The sequence below is a fragment of the Buteo buteo genome, chromosome 1 (assembly GCF_964188355.1).
Source record: "Buteo buteo chromosome 1, bButBut1.hap1.1, whole genome shotgun sequence".
In the NCBI taxonomy this organism is placed as follows: Eukaryota; Metazoa; Chordata; class Aves; order Accipitriformes; family Accipitridae; genus Buteo; species Buteo buteo.
The window spans coordinates 34968802-34979647 of record NC_134171.1 but is presented as its reverse complement, the minus strand read 5'-3'; the positions used below and the strand labels follow the sequence as shown (position 1 = coordinate 34979647).

At 36.5% G+C, this 10846-nt stretch overlaps 1 long non-coding RNA gene across 4 annotated transcripts in view; it reads left to right on the top strand.

Moving 5' to 3' along the window:
• The first annotated feature begins 862 nt into the window (after positions 1-862).
• LOC142030766 (uncharacterized) overlaps positions 863-10846 on the top strand; it is a 38919-nt gene continuing 28935 nt past the window's right edge. For all 4 annotated transcript variants that reach the window (XR_012650282.1, XR_012650284.1, XR_012650285.1 and 1 more), the window contains exon 1: positions 863-985. This is a non-coding gene — a long non-coding RNA (uncharacterized LOC142030766). The remainder of the gene's footprint in view (positions 986-10846) is intronic.

The window sequence follows — 10846 nt, the reverse complement described above, 5'->3', positions numbered from 1 at the left end:
ACCTTATTACTACCAGCCTCTACTACCTTTTAGATTCAGTGGCATGGCAGAGAGGGCAAAATACGCTGAGAGTTTTGCAAGTGTAACTTTGAATATTAACCTCAGAAAACTACAGACTATTACCAGAATAAACTCAGCTGCTTATGAATTTTTAGAAGCAGAAGCTGAGTGGCCATACACATGATAGAGGTAAAAAGTCATTGTTAGCTACCTGCTTATGAGACCCTAAAGTTGTGGGGGAGAGGAGGGAGAGGGGAAAGCAGGAGGATTGCACTGAGGATAGTTCAGCTACTCCTTACTGCTTCTAAATACATCTGAAAAAATAAAGCCATTGGGCAACCCAGTAACGAAAAGCTTGTGTCAGGTGAAACAAATTTAAAAGAATGACTGAAGGAAATGTTGCAAACTGCTATCATTAAAATCGATATTATTTTTTTTAACCAGAAAATGAGAGAAATAGTTACACATAAGTCTATGATATTTTTGGATGCTCAGGGAGAGACCTTTAAGGAAATGTTTCAGGCCTGAAAAAATTATTACAGTCAGGCTTTAGACCTCTTAGAAATGGATTTATAATGAAACTGCTGACACTACCTGAGCTATAGTTGAACAAATTGCTTCTGTCCTGGTGTAATGAATAACCTCAGCATCAGGGAGCTTTCCTTTCATATAGAAAGGAAAAAAAGACTGATTTCCTATTTTTAAACTTCCTTTCATCTCTCCATCTTTCTTTTTTTTTTCTTTATGCAAGGTATCTGCATACCTTAATGTCCTATTATTCAGAAGTTGTGCAACAGTCCTGTGACATTTTATCTCCATAGTAGTACTTTGCATAAGACCTGTCTGGTTATTATCTCTGCCACCCAAGAGCTTAAAGTGTTGCTCTCTTTAGCACATAGCCACTATCTGAGGCTCATGTGCACTAGCTATCTCACATTCACAAAATGTATGGGGTTCCAGTAGGATGAGAACAGTCTATACAGAGGTAAAGTAGCCTATTTTCTTCATAATTACTTGAACATCTTCATTCTGGAAGGGTCTGAAAACAGTTAGTGTATCATGTAATGGATGGGTTGAGTTGACTGTGTGTAATATAATTAAGGGTGGGAAAACAAGCGTCAACATTTCCATCATTTCAGGTGAGAGGTTCAGTTTATTCTGATTTTATGACCTGGTTATAAACTGGCTGTGTCAGATGGAAACTGTCATACTGCAGCTTATTTACAGATCGTCTGAATTTACTGGGGAGAAACTTATGTGATGTCTCTTTAAAGAAATTATAAAAAATAGGCATTATAGGAGCAGTTTATATGGTTAGAGTAACCAAGTTAATTTAAACAAAAATAAACAGCCAGCATACAGTAAAGCCTGATAGGAAAAACTGCAATATTCCCTCCATTTTTGGAAGCAATGTGAAAGCAAATATTATGCTAGCAGTGAGCCACATTCCAGGCACTGATATCAGTGAAGAATTCCCACTGTCATTGGCGAAACTACAGTCATGTGTCTGTGGGAAAATGATTTTTTAAGGACCGAAATATGATCTTGTAATGCCACTTGGAGTGTTTGCAATACTTTGCCATCTATTTTTATGAGTCTAGCAATAGATGTGGTGTTTAGTAGGCCCTCCTGAAAGAATAGTTGAACTAATACAATTACTTCTGAAACATTTATTGTGTGATACGGTTTCAATTCAAAGGCTTGCTAAGGTATCTTCTTATCTTACCTACCCAGAGGAAAATAATGGCAATCGAAGTATATATAGTGCACACAGGCAGAATATTAGCTTCATTGAACATCGATCAAATAAGCTCCAAAATAAGTTTTCTGTCTGTCCCAAGAGACATTAGAGACATGGTTTTAGTCTGTATTTGAAAGCATCAGACTTACAAGTGTTCTTTATGGAGTTATGGCCAAAACTGGATATAGTCAATGAAATAAATTCTTACAAGGTTTCAGCTGTCTAGGATTAAGTTCACATGGGAAGAGTTATCCTTTTTTTCTCCACTGATGATTGATTTGGAGGTATACAGAGTAAAGAGCAAATAAGCAAAACATATTCTTTTTGCTTTTGGATATCGGACCTAAATATGGTTGATTTTTTTTTTTTTGGCACAGGTAAAGCAAACTTACCTCAGTATAGTCTTTGTATCATTGATCTTGTCAAAGGCCTAAACCAAATAAGCCGAAGGTTTTTTTCCTGACTCTGCAATTTCAATATAAAATACATATTTTCAGGGGCTGTTGTGACTGGAACAGGAGAGGCATTGGCACACTTTATGGTCTTTCATGTTCAGCTGATATGGAGTCCTTTGCTTCCATGTTGTTCCATTGGGGCTTTTTTTGTGCTGCCTCTGAAATGTGGAACTTTTCCTGAAGTGTGACTCATCCCCCAAAAGAAAAAAAAAATGCATATACGCATCCTTTCATTTTATTTAACAAATTGCCTACTTTGTATTTTAGTTCAGTAAGTCTTGCTCATCTCTTTCTAATGTGTCACACTTGTATGATTGCCTAATACCGCTGAACTAAGACAGCAGCAGCAACTTGTGCAATGCCCGATCTCCTTTGCATCATTAGGGACGGTCTATGAAGCAAATGTCATTAACTTGTGAGGAAAGGAAGCAAAACTGATGAACCCTCATTGACAAACTCCCCTCCATTTGTTCATCAGTCTTTATTAAATAGCAAATTTAATATCAACATCCTTGCATAAGACAAGCCACTGAAGTCTTTCACCATGAAAATTAATGCTGTTTAAAATTAAACTTGCCTTTGGGTTTCATTTAAAAATTAACATTGTAATCTTTGTATGCTATGTTGTGAAGCCTAAATGAATGCTAGATAATGGAAATAATGAGACACGGGAGCATGTGTAGGGGTACACTGTAGTTCATGCAGTGAAGTGTTAATTAATGTAACCAGCGCTGAGAAATCACAGAATTTATTTCTGCTCTTTGTCTCTCTTCTGCACAATGTGAAAGACCATGGAACAGTGATGTGACAGCAGAAACCGGGGTCTTTCCATGCAGATTATTCACTTAGATTTGCTGGAACAAAATATTAAATAATAAGTTTCTTGGTGCAAATGTATAATTCGTTTCCATAGCTGACTGCATTAAAACAAGATAAGTAGTAAATCCAGTGAAATCTCACACAGGTACCTTTAAGCAACTACTTCAGAAAGCCAAAGCACAGTGTGGATTTCCCTAGTAAAGGAGCATATCTTCTTAAGGTGCAGTACCTTCTTGTCATCAAATTCTTGCCATTCAGTTCTCTAACCTCTGCAGTATTAGCCTGTTTCTGTGACAGTATGTGAAAAGAGTGATGTCTAGTTACTACTTTAAAAGCCAGGATTTATATTTATTTGAAACAATCTGTTACATTTCTAATTTAGCATTTCTAATTTCAGCATTTCAAAGATGTGCAGTAACTAACTTTGTGTTTGTATAATCCACTATTTCTAACCCACCTCACATTTTATTTCAGAAATAGGTACTGGTATGAAATAAACAGGAGAAGTCCTCACCATTATTTGAAAAGTGACAAAATACTTTGTCCTTCATTTAAATTGTGTTCTTGAGGATTTTCCCTTGAAAATACCTCTTTGTCCTTCTTTCTTATACCTATGAGTGGGTAAGAGAGACATTCCCTGCTCTAGGTTACTGTCTCTATGCTATGAAATACGGATTAGAAGTGGCAGAGTGTCTGTACCTCACAGCCAATCAGGTGCATGAAAAAAAATGCAACCAAGAATCAAAGAGGTTTTCTACCTGACTGCAGAATGATTAAAAACATAAAACCAGTAATAATGTAAAAAAACCTGTCAGGGTAATTTTTTTACCTGGATAGTATGTCCTTCACAAGAGTAGATGAGTCTTTTGGCTAAACTTTTCATATGGAAGCGGTTATTTTCCCCTGGATTTAGACCTACGTGCACAGAAAACTGTCTTTCTGGAATACCTCTGTGTGCACTATGATTTGAAGTCAACATCTATAGTGCTTCTTTAACAGGGTGTCCAGGGCTTCTGTGGAAAATGAATAGCTCACACCTAACCACAGAGGCAAAAGTGTGTAGCTGCTCCAATGCTGAATAGTAAATGGAGTCTTTGTCTAATTGACTAGTATAAGCAGAAAGGAATTGGATGCTACACTGAAAATGTACATAAAATACCTGCCTTTCTACTGAAGCCTTCCCGTGACCACAAGTATGTGCAGGAAAAAAACTTTCACTTCTAAATGATTTGAAACTTGAGTAGAAGAGGAGCCACCTACAGGTCCCTGAACTTCGCTGTTGATATTGCATACTTATGTCTGCCAGTGTTACCTGCGTCTATTTGTAGGATCCAACTCTAGAGATCATTTTTGTTTCCCAAAGTAAAACACTTGCCTGATTGCAGTACTATGTTGGAACCATGCAGTCAAACAGCATTCTCTCTCCCATGTTTTGATTTTCATGGGAAGAGAACTCCTCTCTGCAGAACTAAGAAAATTCATGACAAAGAGTTCATTTCTAATGTGGATGATGAAGGGATGGGAAGTCCAAAACCATCTTAGTGAATGAACACACCATAAACACAGGTGAAGAAGATGATCCAGCGAGACTGTACATGAGTGCAGAAGAGAAATGCTGGTCTGTAGAAAGTGATGAAGAAGATGCATAACTTGTCCCCTGTTATTACTGAGTTAGGAGCTGAGGGGAGGCCTGCACGTTACTCTCTCCTGATTCTATTACTGAAACTATTTGCCTAAAATAATGATAAGCTTCGATGGATCACCAGATGAATTACACTGAGAATAACATTGTCCAGAAAGAACTCTGTACACCTACAAGAAACCTGGTTTGATCAACTGTTGCCAATGAAAATACATGAACATTATCTTAATTTCTAACCCCAGTAACACATGTGAAAATAAAACTGAGAAAGTGATTATTCTGAATACAGTCAAGACATCAAATCAGCAAATGCATAGTTCATAGTTTTGTGTATGGAATATTACTATGTACAAAAGCAACTGGACACAGTGGTTCCTGGTGATGTTTCACCTTTTGAGAAGAAATCTGGAAGACAGTGAGTTAATTAACAAAATGAAGCAGAAAATGCTATGTAACTGTGTCCTCCAGTAGCAGGAAGGAACAAAACCATATGAACACAATGTGTTTGTCTTAGTATTAACATGACAAGAGAAAACATAGTTTTCTCAGCCACATACAAATCTGGCTTCTCTCTCATTCCTTTCCAGAATGAAGATATCTTTTGACTTATGTTCAACCAGAATAGAATGATCTGTCTTGTGGAAAAGTTTCTTCTTCATACCTCCCCAGCTCAAATGCTTTTTGTCACTTACCTGGTCCTTATGCACAGTGAGGACAATCCCACTTTCGGGAAAAAATTTGATTAAAGCTTATGCAATGCAGCTTCTATTGGCTTTGAACAAACTTGCTAGAGCAAGCAGGAGGTGAGTTATTACAAATAGCACTAGCAAAGTGCTGCTTGGTAAGTGGCCGGTGTTAGCCTCCCTGAGCTCTGTTTTGCTGCAGATAGTTTCAGGGTTGCTCAGGTACAAATACAAGAACAGCAGCCATCAAATTCTTGCCTGCAATAAAGGTCTTTTATGCTGCTTTGACACTACTATATTGCCCTACTCTAGTTATAACTGTAATTTACACCTACTTCATCCTTTTTTATGCTGCTGGTGCACTGTAAAGCCAGCTTGGTGTGAATAAGGATCAGTGAGAATTAGATTCCACTTTTAAAATTATTTTTTTCCTTCCTAGCCTCCCCTGTAAGCCCTCATCTTTCTCTTTGGCTGCGCTTCTTAAAAGTAGGCATGTGACCATTGCACTGCTCGGCGACCTAGGAGATATTTTATGTGATGGATTTTTTTCTGAAAAGCTTGCAATCAACATATAAGCAATTAGAGGCCACTTTATTTCCTGGCAGTACTAAGGCTCCTGCTGTCTGGTTTAGTACTGGCAGATGCAAATAAGGCTTTGAAAGGATCACTGTAAGTCATTCAGACTGATGTAGTCCTTTCATTTCCCACAATGCATTCAAATCCACATGAAAATCTGTCTCACATGGTATCGGTAGTCAGCCAAAGCTCTGTCCTTGGATTTCTTAATTTATGGTAAAAATCACATACTGTTTAACCTGGAAAGAAAAGAAAATGCAAAACAATATCCTCGGAGTCCAAACGACAGGAGAGTTCTGTTATCATGATGCAGGAGTTTTAATTATTCTGAGCTTGCACCTTCAGAGCTAGCCGTTTCTCAGCCCAATTAACCTGTCCTATTGTACAGTCCATGTAAGGCATAAGGCAATTAACATTTGTACCATAAATAAACAATTAAGGAATGTTTTGATTTCTGGTTACACTTTTTGTCATTCAAACTGCACTGCAGTTTCTGCCTACAAGGGATTTACTCTTTTAAGCACTTTCTATTTCATTACCTAGTGTCTTTCACCTTTTTTACAGTCAGCAATGCACCATATATAAAGATTTTAAAAGGTGCCAGTTCACCGATGTAACAGGCAAAGAACAGAAATCACAAGCATCCCTAATCCTTTAGTAACTCTTGTCACGAGGTACTGTTTAATTTTACCAAATCTTTAAAGAAATAGTGAGAATGTTTTCCAGTTTTATTCTCGAGTTTATTGTAACTGAGGACAAATTTTGGTCCAGATTTGCAAATTAATTTCACCCCATGCCTTTATTAGCTAATGTTTGTCCAGGTTCTGAAACACTGCAGTTCTGTGTTATTGACATGCATCCTCCTTATTAATATTTCTGACAACGCTACTGGTTTTATATCTTTCTATTCACTAGTGAATTTTGTTAGGTATAGGTACAATGTTTCTGGACGAGGAGTAGAGTTCCTTACCAGTGATGATCTTGGGTCATTTTTATGACTCTGATAATGACCACTGCTTTGATTAATGCTATAATTTTTTAACGGATACCTATAAAATAGTTATAATTTATAGGGCCCATAGATTATCATTATTGCACCAGAAATTCATAGTAAAATGTGACTCATGGAATCATTCAGGCTGCTAATGGAACTAGTTAATCACATCTATTAATGTCATTAGCTCATTAATGACTAGTTAATAATTAGTTAGTGACATCTATTCAGGCAGTTTATGGTACTAGTTCTGTAATGATGTCCCAGTAGGTAGGTTCCTATGCAAGTAGAACCATTGAGGTCAATAATGTCCTTCACGGACATGAGGGTTAATCTGCAGACTTATCATTGCAACATTACACTATAAAGCCACGGATGGAATAGAAGTGAATGGAAGTGAAAGGAAGGCAGGGTTTTAGGATTCATAGATATTAAAAATATTTGTAACACAATCCAGCGTTGCAACTGTCCAAGGATAAAAATGACTTAGAACTACTATTAGGTACATGGTTCTGTTAAATATGTAACAACCAAAAGGAAAGTAAATAAGAAATCTGTGCATTGTAATTATTTCAGTATATTCAAGCAGATGGATTACTTCAGTATTTTCTAGCTTTCAGCATTCTATGGTTATGAAATGGGAATTATAAGTTCCTGTAGTATCAAGCCATCTTTACTTAATCATACATTAAAAGAACTCCACAAATCTTGTAAGTTCAATCATTCTCCATTAGATGCAGCCTGAATATTGAAATTCACCACTCTTTCAAACAATAAATGCAGTTTCCATTATTTTTGTTATTATTTATATGAAGCTTGAAAAATTCTAGGATGCTATTGCTAGCATGCAAAAAAGAGGACACAAAGATTTCTAGAAAAAATGTTCATTCAGGTAAGAAATGGCTTAAGTATAAATAATCAGTCTGAAGGAAAAAGCAGAAGTTGTCAGCAGATGACACATGCTACCTAGTTTAACACCATCTTAAAAAAAAAAAGGACGTACATTTTCCTCTTGACAAAATGTGTGCATACACTGACAATAAAATTAAATAAGTGAACATCTTAGCATATTTGTCCCCAGGAGAAAATCTTATTTCTTTTTGCAGAAGTTATATGATATGAGAGTAGTCTGAGCAATAAAATGGCAAAAGTCCCAGTGGACAGATGATATTTTCCACGAGAAACTGCCACTGTAAATCATACCAGTTGCAGATTACTGTGTGTTTGTGTTTATTCTCCATGAGCCATATACATCCTGGGAATGGCTTGTATTTTGAATGTAAATTGTCAAGTGTGTGAATTTCAGCTCATGCAAATATGAAAACCTATTTCATAACCATTATTCAAATGCTTTTTAACATAGTAGTTTTCATTGCTTCCTAAGTGCTTTCCCACACTTCTTCCTAAGTAGGAAAACAATATGAATGGTGCCCATCTGTTCTTGTATGATTTTTATTTCAAGGCTATTTTAATTGGTTTACTGGTTCTGACAAAATGAATAGAGTGCATTTACAGACATCTGAAAATTCCCTGTACGCTATGTATTCTGGAATCCGCAATCCATTTTGCAAAAATCAGTGTTTGTGGGAAAGCAGATGGAAACAGGGCAGTACCTCTAGTCTCTGCAGCAGTTCAGCAGGTGCCACACAATAGCACATTTGTGAGAACAGTCATGTCCTTCTTCAGGGAGGAAGGAGTCTACAATAAATACCAATGATATTTGATCCAGTAGATAACAGGCTATTGGACCTTAGATAACAAAATAATTCATTCACAAAATAAACACTCCAACTACGTTCCAGGACAGAGAACTTCAAAGATTGGTATGTCTGAAATTTTTCCTCTGTTCAGTAAATTTATCTCAAAAAATGGTCTGGTTTCTCTCCGATACTGAAATGGAAATAAACAAAATAAAAAAAGTGGCCACTGTGCTGTTGTTTATAGCAGTAAGTACTATGCTCTGAACACTAAAATACAGTGTTCAGTTTGTCCAGTGACAGGGTTTTATGTTGCCTCTGACTTTTCCTGTGAGGAAGAGATGATGAAATCGTATTCTATCTGGTTAAGCAGTTATTCTGTATCTTCTTTCCCTTCATTGTCAGATGTTCCAGGCCTAAGGCACTTTATCAGTATCCAAAACAAAGTATAAAAGAATGGCTGCATTAATCTTAGCAACTGAAATATTAGTTTCTGTTAGAGTATGCTGACTCTGTGCTACAAGACTACTCTAATTTTCTACCTGTCTTCCTGTACTCTGAAACACCAGACACATTGCTATGGAATATCAACCTTCAAAAGAGCTGAGCATTAACCTGGCAAAGATTTTAGATATCTGATTTGTCAACCAACAAACAATACCAGAAATAAGAGTTTAGTCTTTAAAAAAATATATAAAAAAAAACCCAAACCATATATGATCTACAAAGATGCTGACTTAAGCTTTGCAAAACTTACTATTACTTTAACTATTTTGGAAATCAATTCATAAAATCATATAACATTCTGAGTTGGAAGGGACCCATGAGGAACACTGAGTCTAACTCCTGATTCCACACAGGACAACCTAAAAGTTAAACCATATGTCTAAGAGCATTATCCAAACACTTCTTGACCACTGACAACCTTGGGGCCATGAACATTTCTCTGGAAAACTTGTTGCAGTGCTTGACCACCCTCTCAGTGAAGAACTTTTTCCTAATATCCAGTTTAAATGCAGGTGGCCAAGCCTCTTGAAGATTTGACTTTTAAGTGATTTTAGTACATGCTAACTGTACCTTTTGCTTGGTGGATACAATGCTTGTTGCCATAAGTGGTTCTTGGTTCAAAATCTGTTTTACTTCAGTGAAAAAGTTCCAGGTGCTTTTAATGAGTTTTGGCCAAAACTGAAGCCCAGGAAGACTCTTACGCACATACTTCGTTCATGGGATCATTCCCATCAAAGTCAAACTGAAAATAAAACTGATGTCATGTTTTCTTACTGAACTGGAACCTTGTTATGTCAACAGGCATTCTTCTAACCACTAATTTCTTAATGAGGGAAATGGAAATAAACTACATTTCACAGAATATCTGCTACATTATTGTAAAAACTGATTTATTCTAGTCCTTAAAAAAGCTCCTCAGATAAATCAAAAAATAAATCCAAGGATTTTGACATTAGTTGGCTCATGTTGTAAGACTACCTCAGGGCTGTGAGACTCATCTGATTTACAGTTATATAATTGAGAGCAGAGCTGGCCTTTTATCTTAAATTATCTCTAAAAGAGTGCCAAATCAGATAGCTCTTTTAAATCAACATGCTCAGGATTTACCATACTGTAATGTGTATAGGCTGACCCTGGACTTCCAGCCTGTCAGGAACAATCATCAGCTAGAAGCTCCAGGTCATGGGGTATTCTGAGAGTTTTTTCCTCTCTTTAACACTGGGCCTGACATATAGCTGCAATCAACAGTGGCGATATTGAAGCTTACATTATTTATTAACTTTCTGTTATACATATTTGGATTGTTCAAATTCCTGGGGCTTATCCTACTTTCTCTGAAATCCTGTTTGTCTACAGGAATTTGATTTACAGATGATACCAGATTTATTTTCAGTGACAGTATGAGAAGAAACTTCATTGTTAACTCTTAATTCACTCTCACAAGAATTTCTTATCACTTGGCCCCTTTGACCACAAAATGCATGTTAGACTGTTTGCATTGTATCCTGTCCCTGTTCAGAAAATAGTATGCTATTTCATTATTTTTGCTTCCCAGCTAAGGGTCTAAACCCAGTTAAGGGGTCTAAAAAGACATGATGGCCCCCATCAAATACCTAACATTACCTTCCAGATGTTGGAAAAGAAGTGTGATCCTGCAAAAGGATGTTAAACTAAATATTCTGAATTTTAAATTTTTATATAAAAATATTTTAATAGAAATTCAAATTTAAGT